A 9,537-nucleotide genomic window follows, 5' to 3' on the forward strand; every position below is an offset into this window, starting at 1 on the left:
CAAAAATACATTTGGAATAAGGAAATATTTGAAAGTGCATAAAATATTCACATCTAACACACTTTTCTTATAGACCCATAACACAAAAAGAGTCTATTTAGATGTTGAAATTTAAACTTTCAATATTAGAAACTTTTTTTCCCCTCTCTCTACTACAAGTCCGAGCAGATATATCACTTTCTATTAACATAAAATGTTCATTTATTGAGGGAGGAGTGAAATCCAAGACAACCTGCTTTTATGTCAAGAAAGGACCACCCGACTCACCCACCCACCAACAATACCATTTGGCTCATGGACCACAATTTAGCTCTGATTGATCAATCTCAGTAGCAAAGCTCAGGCTTGTTAACTTGATAACCAGCCTGACAACATGGAGTAAATAGAAATCTCAAAAAGTAACACATTATTAAAACGAATTAAACAACATATGGGGGGAAAAAAGGCAAAGCCCTTGACATCTATTAGTCTGGAAAGGCTTAAAAAGTCACTTGGAACAACAACAAACCACCGTGAGGTCTGTTATCTACAAATGGAGAAAACACATAAGAAACATCTAAACAGACAAACTAACAAAAGTGCTTCTGTTTCTAATTGACCTTTGACTTGCCTGCTGCGGAGGTAATAGTTGCCAAGATATACAAAGCAAGAGTGTGTTCAGTTCTGAACCATTCCTAACAGGCCTTGACATTAAGCAAAGGAACACCTGGTCATGGATTCAACTCATGCATTCTGACATGCTGCCTTCCACAAATCAAATTAAGTGGAGTTAATAGGATTAGAGGAGGGACACAATGTAGGAGACATCAATCTGGTCTGGAAGTCAGCCATGAGTTTAGTTTGTTGACATCTAACAAGGTCTGCTTGGCCAGCTGACAGTTGGTGATGGTTCATTATGATTTACATTTGTGTCTACTAATTGCCTCTGTAGTAGTGACTTCAGTCAGACGCAGTTCAATCCTATCCAATCTCAGGTAGAGCTTTACATTATTTTTGACTTTAATCATCATCACATTTTCAGTGTCTGCACAGTATTGCAAAGAAGTGCAATATGAGTCTATTTAAATATATGTGAAGAGCTGTGCTTTCAAGCTAGTTTGCTCCACATATTTGACCAGTCGCGTTCATTCTGACCATCTTTCTACAATGTTTACAGTAATAAAGAAAACAGTGAAGCACCTGTACTAATAGTGAACTGTGTTGAAGCAGCATGCTGATGCTGACCTGCAGGGACTTTATTTGGAAATAAATATCTGTCTAAGAAACACAAATAGGACAGACTGCTGTGCCCTAGATATCATTAATTAGCAAGTGTAAAGCCTATGGACAGCAGGTGTTACATTAATGCACAGTTAAGCTAATACATGAGCTATGCTTATATGCGTAGTATTGATTTTCTTAACTTTAAAGAAGTATCAGACTGTGATATTTCCTCAGTGGGGCGTCCTTAGAAATGTAAAGCTAAATGTAAACATTAGTGGGTATTTGATATAAATAGTTGTGTAATAAACATACCACAGTCAGTTCATAGCATCAAAAGATCAAAAATCTCACGGTGGGGAGAATCTTTTCACTGGTACAAATATGATGGCTATGTTTGAAATGGAATAAATATTTAAATATTTTTATGCAGAATGTGGGATTAAACTAAATAAATATTCTGCTTTTAGATTTGCTGATGACATCAATGAATTTATGTGACATCAATGAATTTATGTTTATGGAAAGAATAAATACGTTTTCAGACTTATTCTGAATTCTATTTTGTTGGACAGAATAGTTTTGTTTTTCTTTTAATTTTTGATTAAAGGATGTCCATTTTTGTGGACTTAGATGTGAATTTCATGTTGGCATAGGCCACAGTTATATAACCAAGCTCAATGTTCATCCACAAACAACACATGACCATAAGCTTCTTGTTACATTGCCCATATGTTATTGATCTGCTACTTGCATTATACTCTGAAGATTTTCTAAGTGCTATAAATAAAAGAACCATCAACGTTACATAAAGAAATGCCCACAGCAAATTAATTTTAAAGTAAGCAATATCTAATTTAAACAGTGCCATACATATTAAAACAGGGACAGTAAAAATGTAAAATGCACAAAAAATTGTAAAATACTGATATTTTTATTTTTCAAAAATGCAGCAGAAATGTTTTAGGCTCGTCACACGCCATCCGTCTGCTGAGACGGCAAACCCATAAGAAGAAACAGATATTCATCCAAACATCCTTTAAATATTGTTTTTGTATCGTTTTGAAAAAGTTTTTTGTTCGCCACAAAGTTTTCAGCAATTTTAAATTTTTCACATATTCGGTTAACAAGTGACTAAAAAAACTCTGAGGAAAACTGATGAGGAAGTTACTTAGGATGAGCAGAGATTATATAGGTCTCAATGTGACAAAGCTGCTTGTGGTCACACATGTTAAGGCTGGGAAGGAGAAGGGATGGAAGGACCAGACTAAAGTTGGATGAAGGAAAAGGGCTGGGAAACAAATGCAGAATAATACATAAATGCTGCAAATCTTTTGCTTGGGCACTTGGTTGAGTTACTGGATTTGAAGTCATTACGGGTCCTATGATCATTTTGGTTAACTGGAGCACAGCAAAAGCCTTTTATGTGGTCTCCATGGGAGCTCTTTATGTTAAATACTTTACTTATGCATGGAAATTGTTTGTAATGGATTTGAGAAATGCTTGATCTCTATTGCTAATGACTAAGACCAGTAACAACCATAAAGCCCTCCTACACTCACAGTGAAGTCAACAACAAAAACCTCAGTATTGTCAATATGTCCACAAGATGATGGTCAGAATTTCAGAGATAGGTTTTTTAATTCAACATTTTTAATTTAAAAAAATGATCCTGTTTGAGGATATTAAGGCTTAGGAAGCAGCATGTTTGGAGCCTTGTTTTCCTACAGTGTTACGTTGCTCTCATTATAATCCAGAGCTACTTTATCTTCACCTCATTAATCAAAGCTTGCTCCAAACCAAGGTCGCGGAAAGTAAACCCAACTTCAAGCTGTAAAAAATTGATTTTAGAGAAGTTTTTTTAATCAGGGCCAGGATTTTTTGTCAGCACCAGGTAGTTTAATCAGGGGAACAACTTGGAAAAACAGCGGCTCTTCGTGAAGTGTAAATATCAAGGGCACGGTGCCTTTCAGAAGCATTTGTAAATTTTTATGTTAAAACCAAAAACTTTAAAATACTTTACTATAACATTTCAACACAAAGTTGTTCAAAATTGCAAAATGGAAGACAATTTATGAATTAATTTTAATTTTTCTTTCAAAAAACAACTGCAGATCCACATTTACTCTGGCACCTTCAAGTAAAATCTAATGTGCAAACTTCACCTAAACCAAGAAATAGTGCAAAGACGGCATTGATCTGAGATGCAGCCAATGGCAATATGTAAGCTGATATGTAATATATAATTGCATCAAATCAGATCAATGCGTTAAAATGACCCAGTCAAAGTCCAGATGTAAATCCAATTGAGAATCTGTGGACTTAAAACCAGACGGTTACAAATGGTTCATCAAATTTGAGCTCTTTTTTAAAGAAATATGGATAAAACTAATTCTTTAAAACAACAGAAAGTTTCTATTTGTGCAAAGCTGACAATGACAAAAGATTTACAGCTGTAAATGCATCAAAAGTTGACAAATCTTCCACTTTCCAATGATGTACTACTCTGTAAAATAATTGTTAAAAAGTTTGTGGTTGTAACATGAAAAAAGTGAAGAAGTTTCATAGATTTAATTACTTTTTAAGAAATAATGCCTCGTTGAGTTTTTTAGACATTCCGTAAAATTCTGGGCCACTTTAATCATCACCATCTGTCTGTCTTTCAAAAACCTCATTATGAGTTGGGGTTCAGAAAAGAAAATCATGTCAGAACAATCAGGGTCAACGGGATAAAGGGTCAAAGGGTTAATGGTTTTTTTTCTTTTTTTTTTTTTTTGGCTGGTGCTTAATCATCAAACCAATATTGCATTATCTACACAGTACTAGCTCATTGATCAATGTTGAAAGAAAAAAATGGCAGGATGATGTGAAAATATTCTATAGTTCAGCTGCTGAACAAGTATCTATATGGTCACATAGGTAAAAAAAAAAAACATCTCTAAAATGATTCTGCATAGCAAATGTAGCTTTTATATCAACGTACTGTGTAAATACTACAGCAGGTGAGATGGAAAGACAACCAGCCTTGCTTTAGGACATCTATACAATAATATATTAATATCTGAAATGAAAGCAATAATGTGGTTAAATAAGTCATGTTTTAATGCAAGTAGCAGGTAAATGCTATAAATCATAATATATCTGTATCTTTCCATTCTATTTACAAGAGTTTGACACATCGCTGGTTAGAGTGACTCTTCAGGGAGTCTGGCAACGCTTCAGAGGCCCGTTCTTCTTCTGAATCTAACCTCTGTCTCTTGGCATACTTTCCATGTTGTTTTTTTATATCTCTATCCTCTTTCCTGGCTGTCAAATCTCACTCAACAAAATCTTTATCTCCCTTACAATCATTTTTTTTTCCTTCTATTGATATAGTTTTTTTAATCCCTCTCTTGTAAATCTTTTTTTACAACCATCCCTTGCTTTTTTCTTTTCTTTTCTTTCCATCTTAGCTTAGTTGGATCCTTGGCAGATAGGGCCTTTGATCTATTTTAATGGAAAAAAAAAATGCTACATTCACATTTTAACAGGTTGTTCAAGTTGACATCAGCAGTCTGTGTGTGGTACTTCTCCACTCGTTTCTACATCTGCATCTGATATCCTCGCTCCCAGGACAGTCACTCAGGTGTGGTAGTAGAGAGCCAGAACTGACCTGCGCATCCTTTATCTTCCTCCTCAGGTGTAGAAAAAGCTGATTTAAAATCCAGAGCAGGTCTTGACATATTGGGTTGCACAGAGTTGTGTCTCTGGGGAACCCAGTTTAACTGCAGTTACCCAACATGCAACACACAGACACGTGCACACACACGTCTGCTTTCTCATTCTGAAAGAAGTCTCTCTGTGGTTCAATCTGTAACAATCCTGCAGGGTAATTATTAGAGGTATTTCAGTCTGTTTTATGCATGTGTGTGAATATGCGTGTGTATGTGTGTGTGCGTGTGTTGGATTGTGAGCTGTAGATCTGTGTGTTTGTCAGTGTCTGGCTGCGGTTATACACGTGTGGTGGAGTGTGTGTGCGTGGAGATGTGTGTGTGGGGCAAGTGTGTATTACTATACGGGCTATGGTGTGTATATCCCTGGTGAGGGTGGCCCATCCTCATCCCAGCCACCGATCCTGGTGTCATTGGGGTCATTGGTGTTGCAGGAGTAACAGGGTGTGAGCCCGGGGTCACTGGCAGCGAGCCCGGGGTCAGGGAGGTCATGAGGGGAACGTCATCTGGAGAGCGGCGCAAGGTCAGGGTATAATCAGGTGGACAGGTGAGCCGCACAGTGTCCAGCGTGCTGTAAATGTCCTGGGTGTCCAAACCGTCCAGGGCATCAAGCGTGTCCAAAGTGTGATGGTGGTGGGCGTTGTTCCGCTCGTCCGCTGACGCTACATCACACTCGAGCTGCTTCACCTGAAACATGAATGGCAGGAAAGTAAGCACAATGAAGATAAAGAAAAAAATGAATGAATTTTAGAGATTTGTTTTTACAACATTTTCAGTAATAAATGCAGAGTCAGTCAGCGTACGGTGCCAACTGATGGAAATAATTTTAGGCTTCTGACGACAGAACAATGGTTCAACTTCAATGAACCTTAAAAATAAAAATCATTTGCTCAAGTTTGATATTAATGCTATTTTTTATTATTTATATTTATTAATCAGAAAATGAAGGGGCGCATTAGTAAAAATATAATGAGAGAACGCTGCTACGTATCATCTTGGCAAACCAGATTATGATTATTTAACCATTTCATTTTTTTATCCAAACACCAAAACACTAAAAGGGATCAAATTAAATATGTATCTTTTTCCAATTCAAAGTAGATTGCTGAAATGGTAAATATGATAATCAGATATTTATCTTGATTCGTATCTGCTAAGTCACCTTAATGATTTTGCTGGAAATGTATTAATTTTCAAATTCAAATAAATATTAGCCTAGCAAATCTTTATTTATAAGATAACTTATAAATTAACTGGCACTACAAAAGAATTGACAGGAATGAGTATTAGTCATAAATTTATGAAAAATAATTTTGTTTTTAGAGGCCCGTTTTAATGCTTGTTCTTCCTCTTACATAATTTTAAAGACATTTGAAGCTCACAATTAGCTGCCATTGAGATTTATTCATCTCTAAAAATATCAATAGTGAGGACATCACATTATTAGTTCATATTAGCTCCTATGTTATGGTGCGTTCACAAATTGAAAACAATAATTGGATTTTTGTATCTACTGAGCACTAAGCCAGCCAGTAAAGAGGAAAAAAACTATTCTTATTTCATTAGCAGTTTTGTAATTGGTCCATCCATTCGAGCGACATTAGATGTCCTTCGGTCACTTCATATAAGCTCTGCTATAAATCAAATGAACAAACACACACTGTATCTTAATATCACTGGTTTACAGACTATAAAACTTAAAAAGTTATTCCAGCAGATGCCTAAATTGCATCTGAAAGCTGCAAATTAGCATATCAGTCCTCAACTCAAACATGGATCACAATGCTGTGTGTAAAAAAGGGTTTTTATGTTTTTTTTTCTTACATAATATATAAAAAAAACACTTTTTAAATAACAGAACAGACTGTCTAAGCAGCTGTGATGCTGAGCAATACAGTTGAATTGCAAATTATTAGAAATTGTCTGGCATAAAAAGTATGTAAAATGCGTCACTCAACCAAAACACAGCAAATACAGTTGAAACATTCAGTGAATGAATTGGAGGCAATTTTCCGCAATTCAAGCCATTGTACATCCACACACGTGCACCCATCCGAACGCTCTCGCTCATTTTCATACTGATAATATCCTCTGATGACAGGCTGTGAGTCAGAAGAGAGATCTGCCTGCAGCTGTGCTTCCGGCAGGCCAAGAGTTTAGTAAATCTTTCCTCACAGCCTCAACCGACTTAATGTCAGCGCTTGACTAGTTCTGTATAACTTTTGTTGCTATTAAAGTGCTGTCAAACTCATTAATTAACACACAAAGAGTTGAGTTATTTATTTAGCACAAATAAATAACTTTATGCTGTCAGGGCAGATGTTTAGTACTTTTAGCGAAACACTGGGTCAAAAAATGTGACCCAGGTTGTTGGATTGGACAAAGGACTAGAATTATGTTACTTTTAGCTAACAGCTGTTTAATTTTTGCTTTTTCTTCAAGATATTATGTCCACTTTATTCTCATTGTCATTATTTTTTACATTGATCACAAAACCGAAGTTAAACTTTTTCTTTTAATAGAGTTTTAACAGAGTTTAATAAAGTTTTAATCGACTTTATGTGGTTGATTTTTTTACTGGTTGGATAATTTATAAATGTAATCCACTTATTTAAGCAGAATTTAACTAAACCCACACCTCAACATTAGTTATTTGTTGCTCTAACAATTTTTGTGGAAAACCTAACACAGGAATCTATATCAAACTCATAACACAGCCAGTTAAATTAGATCAGCTTTGAGAAGGCGCACATGGGCCTATTCTAGAAATGGACAGAAGATTACTCACCTGTAATGACATCAGCCCCTCCCCCTGCAGGTGGGCCGCAACATCTGCAGGAGTTATGTCTCTTCTAGGGGGAGGCAGCGGACGTGGTCTTCTATGCTCAAGACGTCTTTTGTCTTTCTTATAAAGCAGAGCCGCGAATGCAAGAATATTGAGAAACAGCAGCGATGCTCCGACTGCTATCGTAACTGAGAGTTCAGTCGAGTAGTCCTCATTTGGGATCCGAACTCCACTTTCCCCTCCGTCCTGGCCCAAAGCGGACTCCGGAGGCTGTGGCGTTCCCCCTTGCGAACTTGGATGACGTGTGCTTATAGGAGGCCAACCTTTGGATAGACGCTTGGTGTAGGAATAAGGCGTATCGTCTTGTGGAGAGGGACTGTGCGTGAAGGAGGAAACAGACTGCAAGAGTTCATTAACATGATGCAAGTGAGGAACGAGCTGGAGCCAGAAGGAGATCTTGGTGGCGCGGTAGTGGTCTCTGACACGCGGCTTGAGGCCGATGTGGAGGTACAGTTGCTCTTTGGGGGTGTATTTAGACCAAGCAACTTCTTCAAAGCGATTGGGCTTTGTGTGGATGAACTTGGTGTCTTGAGGAACTGGCTGGTTTGGATCCCTGAAAGAAGGAAAAATACTGACAGGTAAATCATTGTGAGAACATTCAAAGTGAGCTTTTTCAGTTTTAAGAATTAAAATGTCTCATTTTAAATTTGCTGAATTATTTCTTGAATTAAGGGCTAGTATGCTATCTGGTGTGTCAGAAGCTTCCAACCTTAACTTTCCTTAATTGTCTTCCCTTTGAAAATGACTTTGTCATAAATTTTGCCATAAAGTAATAATAACAACTTTAGGGCAGCATTGATTACTATAACTTAAGTAATATTTAATGATGATCATTCTGGCGTTGAGAAACTTTTTCTTTTATTTTCTCAAGTTTTTCCTAAATCAGCAGCAAGCTATGAGCCGATCAGCATTTTCCGATCTTATAATTCTTTCTAGTGAAATGTTCTCCAATATTGATTTTATTTTGTTAAAAAAAACATACTTCTGGAGAATATTAAAGGCATCCCATGTTCTTCTTTGTATGTACAACTGTTTACTCAGTGAAAAGGTAAAAGTTAATGCTTCAGACGAAATAACTGATTTTAGTTTTTATAATCAGATGAACCGATTATAAATATTTATAGGTTATCATACTTTTAACCAATGATCACTTGAAAGTAGCTAGTATTCACTAAAATAAGTAGAAACTTAACTGGGACATCTATTTGGTCCTTAAGGATTCGATGGACTCAGATAACTTTTTGAACGCATAAATATACGTTAGATAAAATGATGCAATAAAGATCAAATAGAATTATTCTAATGCATCATGTTCAATCTCGTGTGGTTCAGATGTTTTTTTTTTCTTTGAAAATGTACTATTTATATTTGTATTTATTCTTTTGAAGTTCTTAAATCTAGGGGAGTCCAAAAAAGCTTCTGAGCTTCTTCTTAGCTGGGCCAAATTCCTCTGAGGGAACTGTTTCTCTCAAAGCTGGCCAACAATTTCACACTGACATCCATCCAATCAATATCAAGGTGACATGGAACAAACTACTGGCAAGTAAATTCTCAAAGGATACATTTTGTTTTTGGTGTGGGATTTTTTTTTTCCACATAAATCACTCCAAGGTGATTTATGTGTAGATCACTGACTTTTTCTGGTTATGTAATAGTTGGACACGCTACAGCACAAACACATAAGACTGAGAGAGCAAGAGTAAACAAAGATATGCATTCAGGTATTTATAGTAAGAAAAAGATTCATTTAGTAATAAAAACATGTATTGTTATGAGAGATAT

The 9,537-nt window shown here is 36.2% G+C and overlaps 1 pseudogene; it reads right to left on the reverse strand.

Annotated features, from left to right (window-relative positions):
- Window positions 1-2,115: 2,115 nt before the first annotated feature.
- Window positions 2,116-8,390, reverse strand: LOC106943548 (neuroligin-4, X-linked pseudogene; annotated as a pseudogene).
- Between the last annotated feature and the right edge of the window lie 1,147 nt (window positions 8,391-9,537).

The sequence above is a fragment of the Poecilia latipinna genome, unplaced genomic scaffold, assembly GCF_001443285.1.
Source record: "Poecilia latipinna isolate Pla-1442-1.1 unplaced genomic scaffold, P_latipinna-1.0 Scaffold5461, whole genome shotgun sequence".
NCBI classification, from domain to species: Eukaryota; Metazoa; Chordata; class Actinopteri; order Cyprinodontiformes; family Poeciliidae; genus Poecilia; species Poecilia latipinna.